A 21,251-nucleotide genomic window follows, 5' to 3' on the forward strand; every position below is an offset into this window, starting at 1 on the left:
ATTAACTAACCAAATAATCATGCAAAATAAAAAGATGAGTCAATTAATTATTAGGCCTAGCAGTAGTAGTAGTAGTAGTAGTAGCATCATTATTATTGAAGCATTTTTGCTCTTCCCTAATTAATTATTATTAAACAATTGTGGTACTGTGTTTAGTTGCCACTTCATGTCCAATGTAAATTCTAATGCAAAACCAGCTGCAAACCACTTAATTAACCCATAAACGAATATCTTGGGTCTTTAGTCACCCGGGACATCATTCCCTCCTCCTCATTAATTTTATTTTTATGTTAGACATCAACCTTCTTGGGCCCTGTCCCAAATGGCACACTTCCTATGCACCTTTGGTCTTGTGGACTTACAATGACTTACAGTGCAGGTTCCGCAGCGGACTTCTTCCTGACAGTCAAAGTGGAGTTACGTCATGAAAGTGCAGACTTGTAGGAAGACCGCGAAGGTTTAGGATGCCATTTGGGACAGGGCCTTAGTTTTCCTCACTCAATTAATTATAAACAATATAACAATAATACAATTATAAAAGAATTCCTGTTTTCCCATTCATAAAAATTGTATAGGGTCGCTAACAACCTGAGGTGTGTAACGGTGTAATTACATATTTTTCTGCACAACAATAATTTAATCTTTGATGACTGAATAAGTGCAATTTCACCTTTATTTCCCAAGGTGGCAATGTCTGATACACAATGGCCCTGTCCCAAATGGCACCCTAAACCCCTGAGGCCTTCCTACGAGTCCGCACTTTCATGACATAATGCTGCTTTGACTGTCGGGAAGAAGTCTGCTGCAGAGTGCATATCTGTGCGGGCTCTGCAAAAGTGCGCATCAAGGGCACTTATCGACCGCATAGCGAGCACCCTTCTGAGATCTTAAATGACAAATGGGACACCCTACGGTCTCGTGGACTTAACGGACATGCGCACGCGGCAGCCATTGTAAGTCCACAAGACCGAAAGTGCAAATGAAGTGTGCCATTTGAGATGGCGCCGAAGATGAAGTGACGTTTCACTCATAGTTACCGCAGACGAAAAAAACCCAACAGAATAGGAATAATCATCAGCAAAACTTGAAACGGCTCAGTGATTTACTGCAGAGCAAGTACTGAACACAATCAAATATTAGTGTCACTGAAGAAGCTGTCAGCGGTCAAAATATTAATTTTGAAGATGTTGAAAATTATAGTTTTGAGAATATGTTTGAAATGGCGAATATGAGCCAGATACTGAATGCACTGAGAAATGAGCTCTGGCAAGGACAGTGATGATGATAGTATAAAACATCTGCTCAAACTGAACCCTTTGAACCTCCAAAAGGTAACAAAATATGCTTTACTTTATTCTTCTGTAATTGTTACTCTAATATCAGGAGAGTTTTATATTATTGCGACACGTAGAGATCTATCCGTGTTAGATATAGATCCGGGTCACTAAAGACCCGAATATGTAATAATGATTGGTGAAACATTCATGCAATTAAGGGTTAAGCCATTGCAAATGTTCCCATCTTAGATTACTGCGGCTCAAACAACAAATCACATCTAGGAATTCATTGTAGTTTTCGCCAAGAGGTCTGACTTAATGTTTGTCTGCATGTCTCTTTCTATCATTGCACCTCAATCTCTCTATCCATTGCGCTCACTTTGGCTTACCCCTCCTCCTCTTGCTCCATCTCTTACTCTTTCTCTCTGTCTCTCTACCTCAGGCAGCCTGACTGGCACGTTAAACGGCATGTGCTGTGCGTCTGAGTTGGCACTGCCACCCCACACCCCTGCACTGCAAAAGCTGCCGATTATTTTTCATTGGCTCACATCAACACATGATCATTTGCAACAACACAACAAATTCCTCTGCCCCAGTAGAAGCCACAAAATACTATTAGGCTCAGGACCAAAGAAAAGGTCACTCCTCGGTTAAGGTCTTCACCAGTGTCTGTATTACGGAAGATGTTACTGAGGTCAGCTGCCTGGGGTTGTGACTAATAGCTGTGCTTTTACACGACATGTAGTTATTAACTGATGAAGCATGCTACTTGTCTGCACCGCATGTGGGCCTGTGATAGTATCTCGCTGCTGTGAGGATGTAGCCTTTGTTTTCAGCTTTGCTTCAGGCTTCACCCAACCCACCTCCACTGTGTCCCTCCATGTTGTGCTTCAAATACGAACAGAGTCACATGATGCGAGCAGGCAGTTGTTGGCGTCTGGCCCCTGTCCTTGCATGATTTCTGAAAACATCAAATGAAAGAGTCTTGAGCATGTCTCTTACAAAAACATATCTCTAAGTGAGTTTTTTTTAGCAATACAGTGCATTTTTAGCCGAGGTGGTTTCCTGGGCAACGTGTTACCATAGCAACGACAAAGGCGGGGGGAGGGACTACACTCCCTCACAGCATATTTGGGTGCCTCATGCAAGCTAACACTATCCTCAGACGACCAGACACAAAGTCAATGCATGTGCTTGATATATCAAAAGAGGGGGGTCACAATATTGCTGTATGTGATGTCTCACCGAGTCTGCCTTATATTATTACCATATTATCCTTCATATAAATAATGAGAGCATTAGCATTCAGTAAATGGGGGATTTTGTCACTGATTTTGTGGGATTTTTAAATGTATTATTGGCTTGAATGATGCTGAATGATTCGGCTCATGCAGAAACAAAGCAGTTTAAACAATACTAACTCTATTTCCTATCCCATAGGGAAGTTCTACTTCAGCTTATTGTTATGGGATACAGTGGAAGCAAATGCTTATTAAGACAGTATATGTAGGAACATTTCTATATCATTAACACTATGCTTTTTGTTTGGTACTAATCTTCATTTCAAATTTAATAGTTATTTAGATAAACTCAAGATAAGATCAAATGATCAGGGCCTATATAAACCCTGTGTCATTTTCATTGCGGATTCGTCACAGATGTTGTCTTAAAATGTCAGAATGGCACATATGGGCAGATGTTTCAAAAGGGGTCTTTTCATGATTAGAAGTCTCCTTTAATCTTTATAGGATGGAGTCTGGATGGTGCCCTCATCAAGTCTGCACTATAGAGCCAAGAGTAGGAGGGACTCCATAATGTCAGCAGCCGTCACTGTCGTTTCTGCTTAGTAATCAGTGAGACTGAGGCCAAGATGAGCATGATGTTTTGGACGATTAAATGAGAGTGTGAAAGATAAAATATTGGGTGATACACTGTAAACCCGAATAAGTTGGCAAGACTAAAAAAAAAAATTGAGGCAATCGGTTACATAATTCTTTTTAAGTTAAAAAATTTAAGTAAGCAGAACTTGCAGATTTTTATTTTGTACTCATATTTGAATTGCTCTTAACTTCAAATATTTGAGTAAGCTAATTCGTACATTTAAAGGGTTAGTTCACTCAAAAATGAAAATAATGTCATTTATTACTCACCCTCATGCCGTTCCACACCCGTAAGACCTCTGTTCATCCTCGGAACACAAATTAAGATATTTGTGTTGAAATCCGATGGCTCAGTGAGGCCTGCATAGCCAGCAATGACATTTCCTCTCTCAAGATCCATTAATGTACTAAAAACAAATCAGTTCATGTGAGTACAGTGGTTCAATATTAATATTATAAAGCGACAAGAATATTTTTGGTGTGGCAAAAAAAAACAAAATAACGACTTATATAGTGATAACCGATTTCAAAACCCTGTTTCATGAAGCTTCGGAGTGTATCGAATCAGCGGTTCGGAGCGTCAAAGTCACACGATTTCAGTTTGGCAGTTTGACACGCGATCCGAATCATGATTCGACACGCTGATTACTATACCCCCCCCCCTATAATTTCTCCACCTTAAATATAATCTTGCACAAAAATATTATATAATACTTAATTTTAATATTTACCCTCCCTTTTGTGTGTCATGGCCAAGCATACAGGGAAATAGAAATCTCAGGCCAGTTTCAATTAAATTTAAGTTTGTCTAAATTAAAAGAAACAAGTTCATAAAACTCAAAACAATGAAACAATTCAGATTACTTAAAATGTGACCGTTATGTGAACTCAAAAGAAAATGAAAGTTTTAAATACTCATAAAAGTTCATTTGATTGTACTAATTTGGTTAATTTGAGTTGGCTCTACTCAAACCAACTATTTATTTTGTATATTAGGGTTTACTTCTAAGGCCGTGTTTCTTAGCCAAAATGGAGGGCCTTCGATTTGCTACAGCCTATGATTCGCTGAGTTTCCTAAGGCCCATCAGGAGGAAACCATTATTAAAATAGACCCCTATATATCCTCTGTAGCTTATAGATGCAGTACAGATTTGCATGGATAATTCACTAAAAATACAAATTCTGTCATCATTTACAAACCTTCTTTCCAAACGGTAACTTTCTTCCATAGACAACAATAGGCCTATCAGATTTTGTATGGAGTGTGTTCATAATTTCAGAAGAAACAGAACAAAATTTAAGTCACTGTAAAAACGCATAGGCTGTAAATAATTCTTTTTATGCTGTTTTCTGTGGTGTGTCTGGTCCTATTTTGTAGAATGACAATGCTAGAATGAATATCTTGCACATGAGTTTTGATTTGTGTTTTGGAAAGCAAGTCGATTCGGAATGACATGAGGGTAAAAAATGAATGACCTTTGCTTTTCACCAAAAGACTTTTCTCAAACGCTGCACTGTCATGACTTGTTTCCTACAAACCCACAATAACGTTCACTGCCAGCGCTCACAGAGCACTCAGTGATTTGCACACAGACCATCTCAGCATCAATATTATTTTTTTTCACCCTGACTTATGTAGGCTACTGTGAACTACCTACAAATAAGATCAGTCCATTGGTATTGATTGTGTACTTAAGAACAGCTTCACACGCCTCTTTACTTCCTGTAAAAAGCCAAGCTAAATATATTATGGCATTATACTTTTATTGCAGAGAAACACATGGTCACCCTCTTATTGTTTCATATTGAAAACAAATGGCGTGTAGCTTGCAACGGCCACGCGCGATCAGTGGCTCCACCTGGTGGTGAACAGACAGCACACAATGCATTTAAAAGGGTTCTGAGGTACAGCAAGTTTCAATTGATTTTCTCATACTGGCCCCTTTCGGTATCATACGTTTTCGATATTTGTGTATATACATAAAGAGCTTCACATATTCACTGTCTTTGTAATGTTAGATACAATACACACATTGTGTGACTTCATTGATGTGTTTTTAACAGCACAGTTACTGCAGTGTAAAAACATACAAAGGCAATTTATCCCAGTTTGGCAATTACAACATTTTACACTGATACATTAGCAGTCAGCGTAGAGTATAAATGGAACGATAATGTAAAATACAAGTATTAAACCAGACAAAAATCGACATCCCAAAACGCCCCGCGTTTAATAGCTAAATAATACACTTTTCACACTTATCATGATGACACAGACAATAAAAAAGATCTCTCTGGCCTTGTCGAACATCAGTCATATCCCTCCATTCAGTTTGCATGTTTACAGACCTTAAAAAGGCTATGGCTCTTGGACACCCTCGCACCACCACATTTAAAAAAAGAAACAATACTCAATGTTTTATCATATTGTTTAGATTAGCTCAATTATTAACTCGAGTTCATATGTATTTTCAAGAACATGTATTTTCAACTGACATCGAAGATCTAAACATAAACATATATTTTAAGTACACTCTCTTCGGTAAGGACACTCTATACATCACATACAGTATGAGAGTTTATAGAGAAAGTGGACGTTTTTTTGCTCACTATGATTACATTAGTTTAGCATTTTTATTTATTTTAATACACTGAACCATTCAAATTTTAATTAGAAATCAGTGTGCATTTTGAATATTTATTAAAACACTGCAAAGTATTTTTTTCGTATCGTACTCTGAACTTTCCTTTTCCCGTCCTGTCTTTTCACACTGCATTTTTTTTTTTTTTTCAGGTTTGGCAGTTATGATTAATTTACTCACAATTTTTTTCTTCTTTTTTTCGCAAAGTCATTTTTTATATCCTTTTTTTTTTTTTGAAGGCTGAAGATAATGCTACATGACGCTTGAATATTCGCACACATCTGCTTGTATCTCTTCACGGTTACCTTTTCCAAAGACTGAGGCGATTTTCAAAGACACATTACTAAGATCACACATCATACAATATCAAACCACAACTGGATGTATACAGTACATAACTCACAATAGTCATTATTGGATAGAAAGCTCATAAAAAGAACAGCATTTTGTCAAACAAATGCGTAAAATGTATTAAAGCGTTCTTAAGCAGGTCCCCCCACGTTTTGGCTTCTGTGTTAAAAAAAAAAAGTGAGGATTGTTCTTCGACTTCCTCTTGCAATAGTCTGCTTCCTTTCCTGTTTTTTGGACATTCTATTCTTTCATTGCACAGACCCTTTGAAGACCTTGTCCTTCATTTCAGATTTTAGCTGCCCTCTGTTGCTTCCCATAATGCAGTCTGACAGGCATCAGGAACAGTCGGTAGAGGATGAGCTCCAGGGGAAAGGCGGGGGCGGCCGAGGCCCCATCTCTGTGGTCTAGGTATAGACTCAGCCACCTAGGAGCCCTCCTTCACCTCTGGGCTCTCTGTGGGAGTGGGGGGTTCCTCCGTAGACGGGGACTGAGCATTACCTGGACCGTCTGACACAGAGAGACAAAAAACACTGAGGAATAGTAGATGGTTTTATTATTATTATTATTATTATTGTTATTATTATTCACAGTACTGAAATTATTATTGAACCCAATACCAGAGTTCCAACACTTTTTGGATGTCCTTCATTTTTCCAATCATTTGTGATAACTAGATAAAGATAAAAATCATTCAAATAAAGAGTGATTCATTAATGAATCATTGGTGAACCAGTTCGACCAAATCATTAATAACAACCGGCTCAAAAGACAGATTCATTTTTAAAATCTACACAAGAGGAAAATTTCGACGGAGCCGAGCATAATGAGAAAAAAAAGTATATTCACTTTTCAGATTTTATTAATTTCTGTGACTTTTATTTTATTTATTTTTAAATTGTATTAATTCCAGACAGAAAACGGTATTTCCGTGTATAACTATTTGCATACTTTAGTGGCATCGACAACTCAATATAATAATTGTTAATATACGGTAACATTATAAAGTTTATAATCATTATAATAATTGCGATGTTTACTTTATTTTAGTGTTGTCAAATCAATGAATTAATTGGATGTACAATCAATCAAATCGCGAATAATCGCATCTAAAATTAAAGTTTGTGTATATGTATGCGTGTATGTATAGATATACACACACATACATACATATACAGTGAGGAAAATAAGTATTTGAACACCCTGCTATTTTGCAAGTTCTCCCACTTAGAAATCATGGAGGGGTCTGAAATTGTCATCGTAGGTGCATGTCCACTGTGAGAGACATAATCTAAAAAAAAATCCAGAAATCACAATGTATGATTTTTTTACTATTTATTTGTATGATACAGCTGCAAATAAGTATTTGAACACCTGAGAAAATCAATGTTAATATTTGGTACAGTAGCCTTTGTTTGCAATTACAGAGGTCAAACGTTTCCTGTAGTTTTTCACCGGTTTGCACAGGATTTTGGCCCACTCCTCCATACAGATCTTCTCTAGATCAGTCAGGTTTCTGGCCTGTCGCTGAGAAACACAGAGTTTGAGCTCCCTCCAAAGATTCTCTATTGGGTTTAGGTCTGGAGACTGGCTAGGCCATGCCAGAACCTTGATATGCTTCTTACAGAGCCACTCCTTGGTTTTCCTGGCTGTGTGCTTCGGGTCATTTTCATGTTGGAAGACCCAGCCTCGACCCATCTTCGATGCTCTAACTGAGGGAAGGAGGTTGTTCCCCAAAATCTCGCAATACATGGCCCCGGTCATCCTCTCATTAATACAGTGCAGTCGCCCTGTCCCATGTGCAGAAAAACACCCCCAAAGCATGATGCTACCACCCCCGTGATTCACAGTAGGGATGGTGTTCTTGGGATGGTACTCATCATTCTTCTTCCTCCAAACACGTTTAGTGGAATTATGACCAAAAAGTTCTATTTTGGTCTCATCTGACCACATGACTTTCTCCCATGACTCCTCTGGATCATCCAAACGGTCATTGGCAAACTTAAGACGGGCCTGGACATGTGCTGGTTTAAGCAGGGGAACCTTCCGTGCCATGCATGATTTCAAACCATGACGTCTTAGTGTATTACCAACAGTAACCTTTGAAACGGTGGTCCCAGCTCTTTTCAGGTCATTGACCAGCTCCTCCCGTGTAGTTCTGGGCTGATTTCTCACCTTTCTTAGGATCATTGAGACCCCACAAGGTGAGATCTTGCATGGAGCCCCAGTCCGAGGGAGATTGACAGTCATGTTTATTTCCCCGTAGCCCTTTCCAGCCTTGTGGAGGTGTACAATTTTATCTCTAGTGTCTTTGGACAGCTCTTTGGTCTTGGCCATGTTAGTAGTTGGATTCTTACTAATTGTATGGGGTGGACAGGTGTCTTTATGCAGCTAATGACCTCAAACAGGTGCATCTAATTTAGGACAATAAATGTAGTGGAGGTGGACATTTTAAAGGCAGACTAACAGGTCTTTGAGGGTCAGAATTCTAGCTGATAGACAGGTGTTCAAATACTTATTTGCAGCTGTATCATACAAATAATTAGTTTAAAAAATCATACATTGTGATTTCTGGATTTTTTTTTTAGATTATGTCTCTCACAGTGGACATGCACCTACGATGACAATTTCAGACCCCTCCATGATTTCTAAGTGGGAGAACTTGCAAAATAGCAGGGTTTCCAAATACTTATTTTCCTCACTGTATATATATATATATATATATATATATATAGCCAAAGGTTTTGGGACGTCTGCCTTTACATACACATGAACTTTAATGACATCCTATTCTTAATCCGTAGGGTTTAATATGGAGTTGGCCCACCCTTTGCAGCTATAACTGCTTCAACTCTTCTGGGAAGGCTTTCCGCAAGGTTTAGGAGTGTGTTTATGGGGATTCTTCTAGAAGCGCATTTGTGAGGTCAGGCACTGATGCTGGACGAGAAGGCTTGACTTGCAGTCTCCGTTCTAATTCATCCCAAAGGTGTTCTATCGGGTTGAGGTCAGGACTCTGTGCAGGCCAGTCAAGTTCCTCCACACCAAACTCGCTCATCCATGTCTTTATGGACCTTGCTTTGTGCACTGGTGCTCAGTCATGTTGGAACAGGAAGGGGCCACCCCCAAACTGTTCCCACATAGTTGGGAGCATGAAATTGTCCAAAATGTCTTGGTATGCTGAAGCATTCAGAGTTCCTTTGACTGGAACTAAGGGGCCAAGCCCAACCCCTGAAAAACAACCCCACACCATAACCCCCCCCCTCTCCACCAAACATTACACTTGACACAATGCAGTCAGACAAGTGAAGTTTCGGATTGCCAGACAGAGAAGTGTGATTTGTCACTCCAGAGAACACGGCTCCACAGCTGTAGAGTCCAGTGGCGGTGTGCTTTACACCACTGCATCCAACGTTTTGCATTGCACTTGGTGATGTAAGGCTTGGATGCAGCTGCTCGGCCATGAAAGCTCTCTACGCACTGTTCTTGAGCTAATCTGAAGGCCACACGAAGTTTGGAGGTCTGTAGCAATCGATTCTGCAGAAAGTTGGCGACTTCTGCACACTGTGCACCTCAGCATGTGCCTCAGCATGTGCAGCATGGCCCCTTCCTGTTCCAACATGACTGCGCACCAGTGCACAAAGCAAGGTCCATAAAGACAAGGATGAGCGAGTTTGGTGTGGAGGAACTTGACTGGCCTGCACAGAGTCCTGACCTCAACCTGATAGAACACCTTTGGGATGAATTAGAGCAGAGACTGCGAGCCAGGCCTTCTCGTCCAGCATCAGAACCTGACCTCACAAATGCGCTTCTAAAAGGTCAACAGAAAGTCCCAAAACTTTTGGCAATATAGTGTATATAAATAAATATATAAAATATTATAATATATTATGTTATAATATTTATAATAGTGAGGTGGATGGATTATCTCGGCAAAGAAGAAGTGCTCACTAACACAGATTTAGACAGATTTGTGAACAATATTTGAGAGAAATAGGCCTTTTGTGTACATAGAAAAAGTTTTAGATCTTTGAGTTCAGCTCATGAAAAATGGGGGCAAAAACAAAAGTGTTGCGTTTATAATTTTGTTCAGTGTAATTATATTAAACAAAATCCAAAGTATAAAAGAGTTACCTGTGAGGGATAGTTCTGCCAGTTTAAGAGGCAGATCAGGAGGGACTCCAACAGGGGAGCCCAGGATGTCGGGCAGTGCATTACGGCGACCAGAGCGGCCCGATGAGGCAAAATCCAACACCGGCTCCACTTCGGTCATCGCTAAAGAAAAGACAGTGCTGACATGAGGCTTGCAAACAGTACAATTTGAACAACAGATGATTATCTGAATAAAGCACATGCACAAATCTTTTCTGACCACTAGATGGAGGTGGCACCCCAGAAATAGTTTCTCGCCCACAGGACGAACAACAGAATTATATAAGCAAACATTTTTATGCTTGACCCATCTCGACAGTTCCATCGTGGCCCAAGGCTCGTCTTTCACAAGCACAAATAGGCCACTCTACAGAACGCAAAGCCTTCCCAAATCACTCTCTATTCTCTCTCAGTCAGGAAGCAGTTGCCTAGGCAACAAGATGGATCACCTATATTGCATAGCAACAGGTAATCTCTTCTGACAAACAGTGCTGAGATGCACTTTTTCTTTTGGCACAGCTGTTGCAAGATACAAGTTAGCTATTTGTCCATGTGATCCCAGTCTCTGTGTGTATATCTACTACTCACATATGTGAAGACATGACCACATGCATGTACTCGCATATGTCTTAAATACAGTATAGTGAAAAGTGCATCTTTGGACCATCCACCAAGGACGATTCAAAAAGCTCATAATATCTGGTCCACATTCTCACACTCAGTTTTACACACGGTCAAAGCAACTTCCAAAAAAACAGACTAATAAATCAGTGTGTATATATAAGTGCTGTAAATCATTGACACCCAAGCCAAGGCCATAGTGAACAGGAACTACATATTTTATGTATCTTTAATGCAGATATTTTCAATGAAACATATCAGCAAAGATAACATATCTTTACGATAGCAGACATAAAACGTCACACTTTGTTTTGATGGCATGATTCAAGTGTTTATTGCAGTGTAAAAACGTCATTTTGTTTATATTGAACCTTTATCCTCTGAGCATTACAGTTATCGTTTATACACAGTTAAAAATGATTTTTCTAAGGGGTAATTTACTTTACTAGCCTGAAGTCGTCATACTCAGATTCTAGACAGAATATGAGTTTGATACTGCTCCATTGGGCTGTGATTATGGGGCAAAAATCCATCTGCACTCAGTTGGATAGACCTACAACCAATCAGAGCAATGGAGTAAATAGCAATGTTTCCATCCACCTATTTTTATGCGCATTTTGGGATACCGCATTAAAAAATGCTGAATGGAAACGCCAAGATGCGCATCAATTCTAAAAATGCACATAAAAAACCGTATGCGCTTGTTTGAGTCGGATACATTTTCTATCTGATACAAAAACATGCGCATAAACTACGATGGAAATGCATTATTGAATAAATTCCTTGATGTGCATAAAAAATATCATGTGACTTTCGCGATGTTACAGCATAAATGTACTAACCAGTGGAAAAATCTTGCCGTTTTGGTCACTCAGAAGTCTGTTGTCAAAGATGCTCGGTATATTTCCCTCCTGTCTTACATGACTGCGTTCCCAAACAGCAGCATCTGCCTCTGAAAGCATGACAACAAGTTTATTGAGACGCACAAGTTTCTCTGAGACGCAGATAATTTATTATATACGAAAATTATTATATATGGTGGCTTCTCCTATGTTTCTTAGTGATTTTTTAGCGGCAGTTTATCAGGAAGTGACGATTGTTCTCTTTGACTCACTGGATGGAAACGGTGCTTTATTCGCAAATGTTTTACGTGATATTGCATTTTACATTCGCAAATAGCGAATCCGCTATGGTGCAAGCGCAATTGGCTTTTAAAGGGAATGGGAGATGAGACTCGGATTGGTTTGTTGCATGTTTCACCAATGATTTATTAAGAGACTAGGTACAACCCCTTTTAGACCATGCGCCTGGGGCGCTAGTTTTTTCATCATTAAACTAGCAAAAGTGTATTCGGACGCGCCATAATTGCACCCACGCATGCACTCAGATCGTTAAAATGGGGCCCTATAAGTGCGTAGTGTTTCTTTACTAAGTAACATCGATTCGCCAACAACAGGCAGGCATGAAAAATACAGCAATTTAATCGTTTTCACGGATCTGTGTGAATGGGTGACGTTTTGACAATGTTGTCAAAGGAAAACCGTTTTTAGTACATTACTGTCGTGTAAACGTACCCTAATTTGCTGGAGTACGTTTTAAAAGAAAATTTTATTTCATTTTTTTATTCAATGAAATGGTATTATTCAACATTTAATACAATGCGTTACTTGCTGTTTCTTTGTAATTCTCTTTGTGTAAAAATAGTTTCTACACCTTTTTTGTGTGTGCTTGTAGTTGGGAGTTTGTAGTTGGGAACTCATGCCTCCAAATCATGTGGTTTTTCCGTCATCAGCAAATGAATTACTTATGACAAGATATGACAACATGTACTATCTATAGTGTTCTGTATTCATACCGTTATACCGTCAGAGTTTTGAATACGCATCTGAAGTGTCAGTGCTCTCTGTGCAGTGTGAAGCCTCACGTCAAAACAAACAGCACGAGGCATCAGTGATTCCGCCTCTAGAGGCCACTCTCGTACTGTATGATGACAGCACTTCTCAGCCGCTTCAGCAACCCGGAAAAACTTTCAGCATGGATTTTTGCAGATAACGATTGTTCTGATGAATCGGTCGACCTCTAAACGAAATCCGTAGGCTATGTACTACATCCGCCATGTTGTTTCTGTCACATGACCTACCAGCGTCAGTTGTGTGCTTCACTGCCATTCATAAATCCTCTCCCGTGGCCTCATGGGATAGTAAAGTGTCCATCGAATGCACACTTCAGAATCTTGGGCGGAAGTATTAGGTCATCCAGGGACTTTTTGCCTACTGTTTTTCGAATACTATGTATTTGGACATGTTATGTTACTCTGTTGGCGTACTGTTTTTGGCATACTATATAGTAGGGAAGTATTCGTTTTCGGACGCAGCGTGAGAAACTACCTAGCAACCACCGAAAACAACTTAGCAACCAAATGGCAAGACCATGGCAACGGCCCACAAATACCCCAGAAATGTCTACTAATGCTATAAAATATAAAAAGGATTATTCAAGGCTCTCTCAGCCGGGGACTGAGTTCTCAAGAACTCTTCTCAGGCTATTAAACACTATTCACTGGTAAAAGCACAGGCTAACTAAAGACAGCATCACTTCCGCTCTCATTCTGTTTGTCTCTCTCATGGCAGGCTGCCTGACTAGCTGTAGCTTTATAATCCATATTGTATGAAGCTGGAGGATTACGGATGAGAGACAGCACTGGAGTGGATCCACTGCACTCCCAGCTATACTCCTTATTTATTATCATTTATTTAAACCCCCCATTTATTTCAACTTCTTCTTTGTCCACACTTGCTTAACCACAGATCTTAAACTAAATCAGATGTCATTGCCTTAAAGATGAAGATTCAAAGAGCACTGTCTCTTAATTACCAATACCTCACATTTGAATACAAACACACTTTTGTATGATCAATGCCAAGTAGATGGCAATCATGTTATCTTACGGTTGCAGCAAGTGTGTGGATAAACAAAGCTGGGACAAGCAATGTTCAAAGTTCAGATGTGTAGTCCATTCTTGATTAAAAGTTGAAGCAATGCAAGAACAGATTTTTTTAATAAAACAAATGGTCAAATTATAAAAAAAAATATTTTAATTATTATTATTATTATTTTTTACAAAAGAAAAATATATTCCTGTCATGGGAAAGTTGAAAACTGTGATTCTTTTTTTTTCAGGATTCTTTGATGAATAAAAGTAAAAAATAAAAAAAAAACTCAAAAATACTTTTGGCCGATTGTGTCCTTGCTGAATAAAAGTATAAATTTTTCTTTAAAATTAATTTTTTTTAAAAAAAATTTTTTTTTTCAGTGTAACTAAAATTAGTCATGGAAGTTACCAAAATAAAAATATATTTAATCTTGAAAAGTGAAACAACATTAAATGCGTTTTACTAGAAAAATGTAAAATCGATTAATCGCAATTAATCGCATCCAAAATAAAAGTTTGTGTTTACATAATATATGTGTGTGTACTTGTACTGTGTATAATTATTATGTACATATATATATATATATATATATATATATATATATATATATATATATATATATATATACACACACAAACTCATTCATATATATACATTTAAGAAATATTTGCATGTATACTATATATATATATATATATATATATATATATATATATATATATATATATATATATATATATATATATATATATATATATATATATATATATATATATATATATGCATGATGTGTGTGTATTTATATATACACATAATAATTATACACAGTACACACACATATATTATGTAAACACAAACTTTTTTTGGATGCGATTAATCGCGATTAATCGTGATTAATCGTTTCACAGCACTAGAAAAAATATATATATTGTATTGCAAAAGTTTTTGACAACGATGGCTTTTGCTTCATAACTAAGACCCAATCTAGAAATATGAACTCCTGTGATTACTATTAGGGATGCACCGGTTGACCGGCCAAAAACCGGAACTGGCCGGTTTTTGCTTCTGGCGCGCGATCGGCAACCGGTTTTCTTTGTTTTTTTCTGCCGATTTTTCCGGAAGTGCGCCCGCGTAAACATACGCCTATATTGCAATCATTCGCGAACATGTCACTTGCGTGTTACAAACGGAAACTGGAGAAATGAGGGAAGAGACGAGATACGCTGAAGGGAATGAAGAGCCGCTTTCCTGCGCGAGCTTAACTCTCCGCCTGCACAAGCGTTTGTTCAGCTCAGCTTCTCACGTGTTGGATCGGATGAGAACGAAACAGACTAACTTGTGAAAAAGCCGAAATACTTTTTTTCTTAGCCTAAAGAAGAACATGCATGCACTTTTGAAATGAAATACTATCAGTTCTGTAGCCTATAGGATGATCATTTTTATTTGGTAACACTTTAGAATAATGGTCATAGTTAACATTAGTAACTTCATTAGTTAACATTAACTAATAATGAACTGCACTTATAAAGCGTTTATTAATCTTTGTTAATGTTAATTTCAACATTTACTAATGCATTATTAAAATCTTGTAAACATTAGTTAATGCACTGTGATGTTTATATTAACTAACGTTAACAAAGATGAACAAATACAGTAACAAATGTACTGCTCATGGTTAGTTCATGTTAGTTAATACATTAACTAATGTTAACTAATGACATTATTCTAATGTGTTACCTTTTATTTTACCTTAAAATTACATTCACTTAATTTGATTTAAAAAGCACCTGCTGTAGCATCGTAGTTTTTTTCGTTGCACTAAACATTATTTGATTTAACATTTTGGAACAATTATATACTTTGGTTTTATTTAATTTCACGGGTAAAGACTTTTTTTCTTTACACTGAATTTGAAAACAAATGCTGATTTAAGTAACATCTTTGTCTGGATTGCAGAATATGCAGTTGTTGCCTTTAATTTCACCTTTCAGCCTTTTCATTTCCAATTCAATTTCCTGTTAATTTCAGATTGCGGACCTTTTTTCATTAGCCAAAAGCCAATTTAGCCTGTTAAATACCAAATAAACATCTTATTCATGTATACTTTCATTATTTTATTGTGTAAAAAAAAAAAAAAAAAATTCGGAAATCGGTATCGGAATCGGCCAGTTTTCTTGAAAAAAATTGGAATCGGCCATGTAAAATCATGATTGGTGCATCACTAATTACTATTTTACCAAAGTTTAACCTGTCTCTGACAACATGATTTTGCTTAAAGATGAATCTGTGAAGAACTAAAATAATGGGTTATTTTGAGCAGCTTCTGCAAAATTATACCATCTGCACCTGTTTGCTTTCTCACACAAATAGCCAAATAAAAGCAAGACACAATCTGTGTTTGGAAAACATAATCTAACCTAGGGCTGTGCAATTAATCGAATTTCGATTTCGATTTCGATTTTGCCTCCCAACGATCACCAAAATAGTACAATCGAGAAAAAACGATTATTTTGCCATGTTCAGTTTTGCAAGAACACTCTTATTTTGTCTTGCGTTCTGAATGAAACGCGCACGCGTTCATCCGCCCCTCCCGAAGCCACAATCTCTCTCAGTTCGTGAGTCTCGTGACTCGTGTGCATATCATCCGCTGGAATTTAAAAACTCGGCGCGAGTAAAGATGGCAGAAGGAGGGCAGTTACAGCAGCGTTTGGTGAGCAAAAAAGGCAAAACCAACTCCGTTGTCTGGGAACAGTTTGGCTTTGAGGAATCAGACGACGAGCAGAAACATGCGAAGGCAAGATTTTCTACATGGTAGTGTATGCTACGCAAGGGAACACCACGAATTTGTTTAACCACTTGAAAATTAAACACAGAGTGACCTATGAAAATCTAATAAAGAAACAAAAATTGACGAGAGCAGGGGTGCCGTGTAAACGTCCTTTTTTTCCCTCAAATTTCTCAAATAATTCTCTCTTTGTAAACTTTGTTCAATGCATGCGAGTGCTGCCGTATGTTTGAATATGACCAGTCGTTTTCACCGTCGTCACCCGGGTTTAGTGCCAGAAGACGCGAATGAGAAGCCGCGCGCAGTGAGAAAATGTGTCTCTGTGCGCTCATCCGAGAGCGCGCACACGTCTCTCAGCGCGCAAATATTGAGTTCTCTTTTAAGTCTTGCTCTTGAACGGACAAACTCACACAAAACGTATGTCAACATGTCCATCTTGATGAGTATCCTAGCAGACATAGTCTGTATATGCCTTAAGTGAACTTTATACAGTCGATAAAGACGACGCATATCCGATCCGGATTGAATAGCTTTTGTAAGTTTAATAGGATTCATCTTTAATTTATGCACTCAAATATGCAATGTTATTTTACATTTGATACATTTCTGTACCTGAAAACTAATGTTAGACGTACCTGAAAAGCATATCTAGCCGAACCATATTGTTGATCTTATTTATTTGTGGTTATCATTTTTACGTGAATACTTTTATACTTTGATTTGAATATATGTTATATTTATTTTAATAGTTCAAAAAGTACAACAAATGTTACAATTTCAATTGAATTGTTGAAAGGTGTATTTTTAATAAATACAACACATTCCCAAAATCATGTGAAATAATCGTGTTACATAATCGTGATTTCAATATTGACCAAAATAATCGTGATTATGATTTTTTCCATAATCGAACAGCCCTAATCTAACCTGCTGTATGTTAAACACAGCACACTGTAGACTGCGATATGCACATGCTAAACATGGCACACTGTAGACTGTGATATGCACTTTTTGATTGATGTGTTTGTTTTTCTATTAGACTCACATGATCGGTCACACAACAGCTGGAAGCCCAAAGCAACGACCTTCACATTGAAAACCTAATTCTGTTAAAAGAGACACGGTGCACCCAGATTACTGATATTATATTCTGCTGACAGATCTCATTTCGTGATTGTTCTATATCCACAGAAAAGCAAAATATCAACAAGAGTCCAAGAGAGAGTGTTGCATAAGACGCAGGGGAAGTGACAGACTTTATATGACAGGCTATATAAACAAATAGAGGTGGACCGCAGGGTTCACTTCACTTCTCGGAGCATTCAGACTGGACAACTCCAGAACACTTTGGGGATGACCTCATACCGTCTATCAAACTGGACGGCACACATTTGGACATTGCATCAGGGCAATCCTCGGACAACAACACGGGACGAGACAAGAGTGATCTTAAGAACAGTCCATGATCATTCTCAAGATGATCGATTCTTCTTTTGCTTCTTAACCATGAGTTTTATATTTTATTTAAAATTCCTTCATTTTAGAAAGTTGATTTTAACCCTAACGGAGTGAGGACCTGAATCAGAGCTAAACTGGAGGAGATGATGTCATGTATGTCCTGTATGTATACAGTCAAACCAAAATTTATTCAGACACCATCAACATTTTCTCACATCACGGTTTATTTGCTATAGCTTAGAAAATGGTAGTACAATATTACAAGAACTCAGAGTTAAACTGTGTCAGAACAAATTCATCCTGATAATGTCAGATAACTTTGATAGAAAGGTATGTAATGGATTTCAATCAACCAATCTGTTAAATTATGTAGTTCTACACAATTAGATAATACCAATTTAAGTCAACCAATGACCAAGCAATGCTTCATTTTGTTCAGTATGTGGTGTAAAAGGTTGCATTAGCAATTAAAGAAAAAACATGGTCAGGTCAAAGTGTCTGAATAATTTTGGTACCAAATTTTTATCAATTTTACTGGTAGCCCACTGTATGAAGACTTTTTTTGTGTAATACATCACGGTTTACTTTATTTTTCAATCCTCACTTACATAAATTAACTATAGTGCCCTGCACCCACTAGTAAAAAAATATATCTGGTGTCTGAATAATTTTTGCTTTGACTGTGTGTGTGTGTGTGTGTGTGTGTGTGTGTGTGTGTGTGTGTGTGTGTGTGTGTGTGTGTGTGTGTGTGTGTGTGTGTGTGTGTGTGTGTGTGTGTGTGTGTGTGTGTGTGTGTGTGTGTGTGTGTGTGTGTGTGTGTGTCTGTGTGTATCCTAAAGCCTTGTTGCCTCACTGCCACGCAAAGATTTCTCAGGCAGTGTATGAAGATACGTCCATATGATACTGGTTTCCCTTCCAAGGCACCATAACGTCTAATGATCTGGAACAAATTCATATGAGCTTTGGAAATAATCAGGCAAATGTCTTGCTAGAAATAGATTATCAACAGATAATCATAAATAAAAAATTAAAAAAATTAAACAATGGAAAACAGTTTGAAAGTTTACTTCCTTCAGCTGCTCCATTCCTCTGAAGTGCAAGCACAGGATTGCAGATATCATGCATAGGCCTATACAGTACGCTGCCTTCAAAATCTGACCATATGAAAGCATCTGAGTAAACAGGATGATGCGCGAATATTGGATTCAGACAATACTTGATCTTCCTTTTGCCATATATTGTCAGCGGAGGCAGCGATTTTCAGTATACTGTCTGTATATTTTATAGTTTCTAACTGTAGTTAATGTAAATTCTGATATACAACCCTTCAAACTACTACAATATGTTTGTTATTGTAAAAATGTATGATGAAGCAAGTGAAAAGTGCCACATGATGATTTAAAGTTCAAAAAGGGCCTATATAGCCAACAATCAAATAAAAACAGAGCACAGTGTTACCCAGGAACACAAAACACCATTAACACACGATAATAAAATAATACGGTGGCGTGGCACATCATAATAAAATATTAAACAACACACGTTGTTTAATATTTTATTATGATGTACTACCTTATTATTTTATAATTTTTTGACAAATGTTTAAGCAGGGGATTATGGGATTTTTAACAGAAAATGTGTACTGTATATATTGCTCTGTTAAATGTTCTACTAAATTATAAGGTAAGCCATACTTTTTACTTCTAAACATTTGTACAAAATTTTGCAGCAGCAAAATAATTTAGGCATATGGTAGGGTAAGTAATAGTTAGCAGGTTTTTATATTTTAGTTTTTACAGTAAATATATTAAAGTTGCACTGGGTTACAGCTGAAATTGATCTGACAGCAGTAAGAGCCCATGGGTGTACAACATGTAGGCTATAAACGTTTCTGTTGCACACACATCCCCTGATGCCTCACATCTGCTCTGTCACCTTCACATATCGCAATTCAACAGTTTTACAGAAAATCATCAAATGAGTGCTTTCATATAGCATTTTCATATAAATTATTATCCTTAGTCAACAAAAGGGGTGTCCATTCTCATTTCTCCCGATATGTCATTATACTTGTATCTATCTTGGATGTATTTCATTGCAAGTGGTCGTTAATGCAAAGCCTTTGGATAGCATGTCCATGTTTCACCTTAATAATGACAACATTTCATACACTGTGATTGAAGATTAAGCTCATGCCGAGCTCAAGGTAGCAAAGGAAGAAGACGAGAACTTACCAGCGGTGCAGACAGATATCCACAGTCCCTGACTGATGCTAATGTTCACGGTAATGATGAACTAATGCACCTTTTTCCACGGGAGACGGTGTGTTTTGAAAGCACCTGCCCCAGTCCTAAGGTTTGACACCATCTCGGCTCCCGTTTGGGATCGTGATTTCAATGGATTGACAGCGGCAAAGAGGGCGATACCATTCATTATTCGTGGGGGAGACGGTACACTGCAGCGTGAAAGAATTCTGAATAAAATCGTTGTAATTTCACATAAACATGGCATTAAACATGACAAAATAAAGATTTTCTGGTTGCTGTTTATTATTTAGTATATATGTGTTTTATTAAATTGGATTAGGTTGGTTCAACAAGTCAGAGAGGTGGGCCCCCAGCACACCACTGCAATAAAAGATTTTTTTTTTTTTTTTTTAAATCAGCTTAAAATGTCAGAACCATTCCCTATGGATACTCAAATGTCTTGTTGAATTTTCAGTCAGATTTTGAAATGTGTTACTTAATTAAAGTTTGTAACCTAAGCTATTTAATCAGTAAGAGTGAAATCTATCTAACATATAAACATTCTTGTGGCTCTAATAAACACTCATAGAAGAAGAAGAAAAATCATAGATATTCACCCTGGCACCACAAAACTGTATGAGTTCTATGGCTAATAAGTTGTTATTAGTACTCATAATTATGCAATAATACCAGGATTAATGCAAAGCAATTATGAGCACTGTTATGCTTCACACAATTGCTGATATTCTCAGATTCTCTGTATGCCCTAAGATCTGAAATCCTTATCTAAATTCATCCAGTTACACACTCATAAATCCAATACCATTTTCACTTCAATGTCCACTGCAGTAACAGTAACACAGGTGGTTTGTGAAATATCTGACCTAATTAATCAAAATTGTTATCCCTTTT

Source organism: Gobio gobio, assembly GCF_949357685.1.
Source record: "Gobio gobio genome assembly, chromosome: 15".
NCBI lineage: Eukaryota > Metazoa > Chordata > Actinopteri > Cypriniformes > Gobionidae > Gobio > Gobio gobio.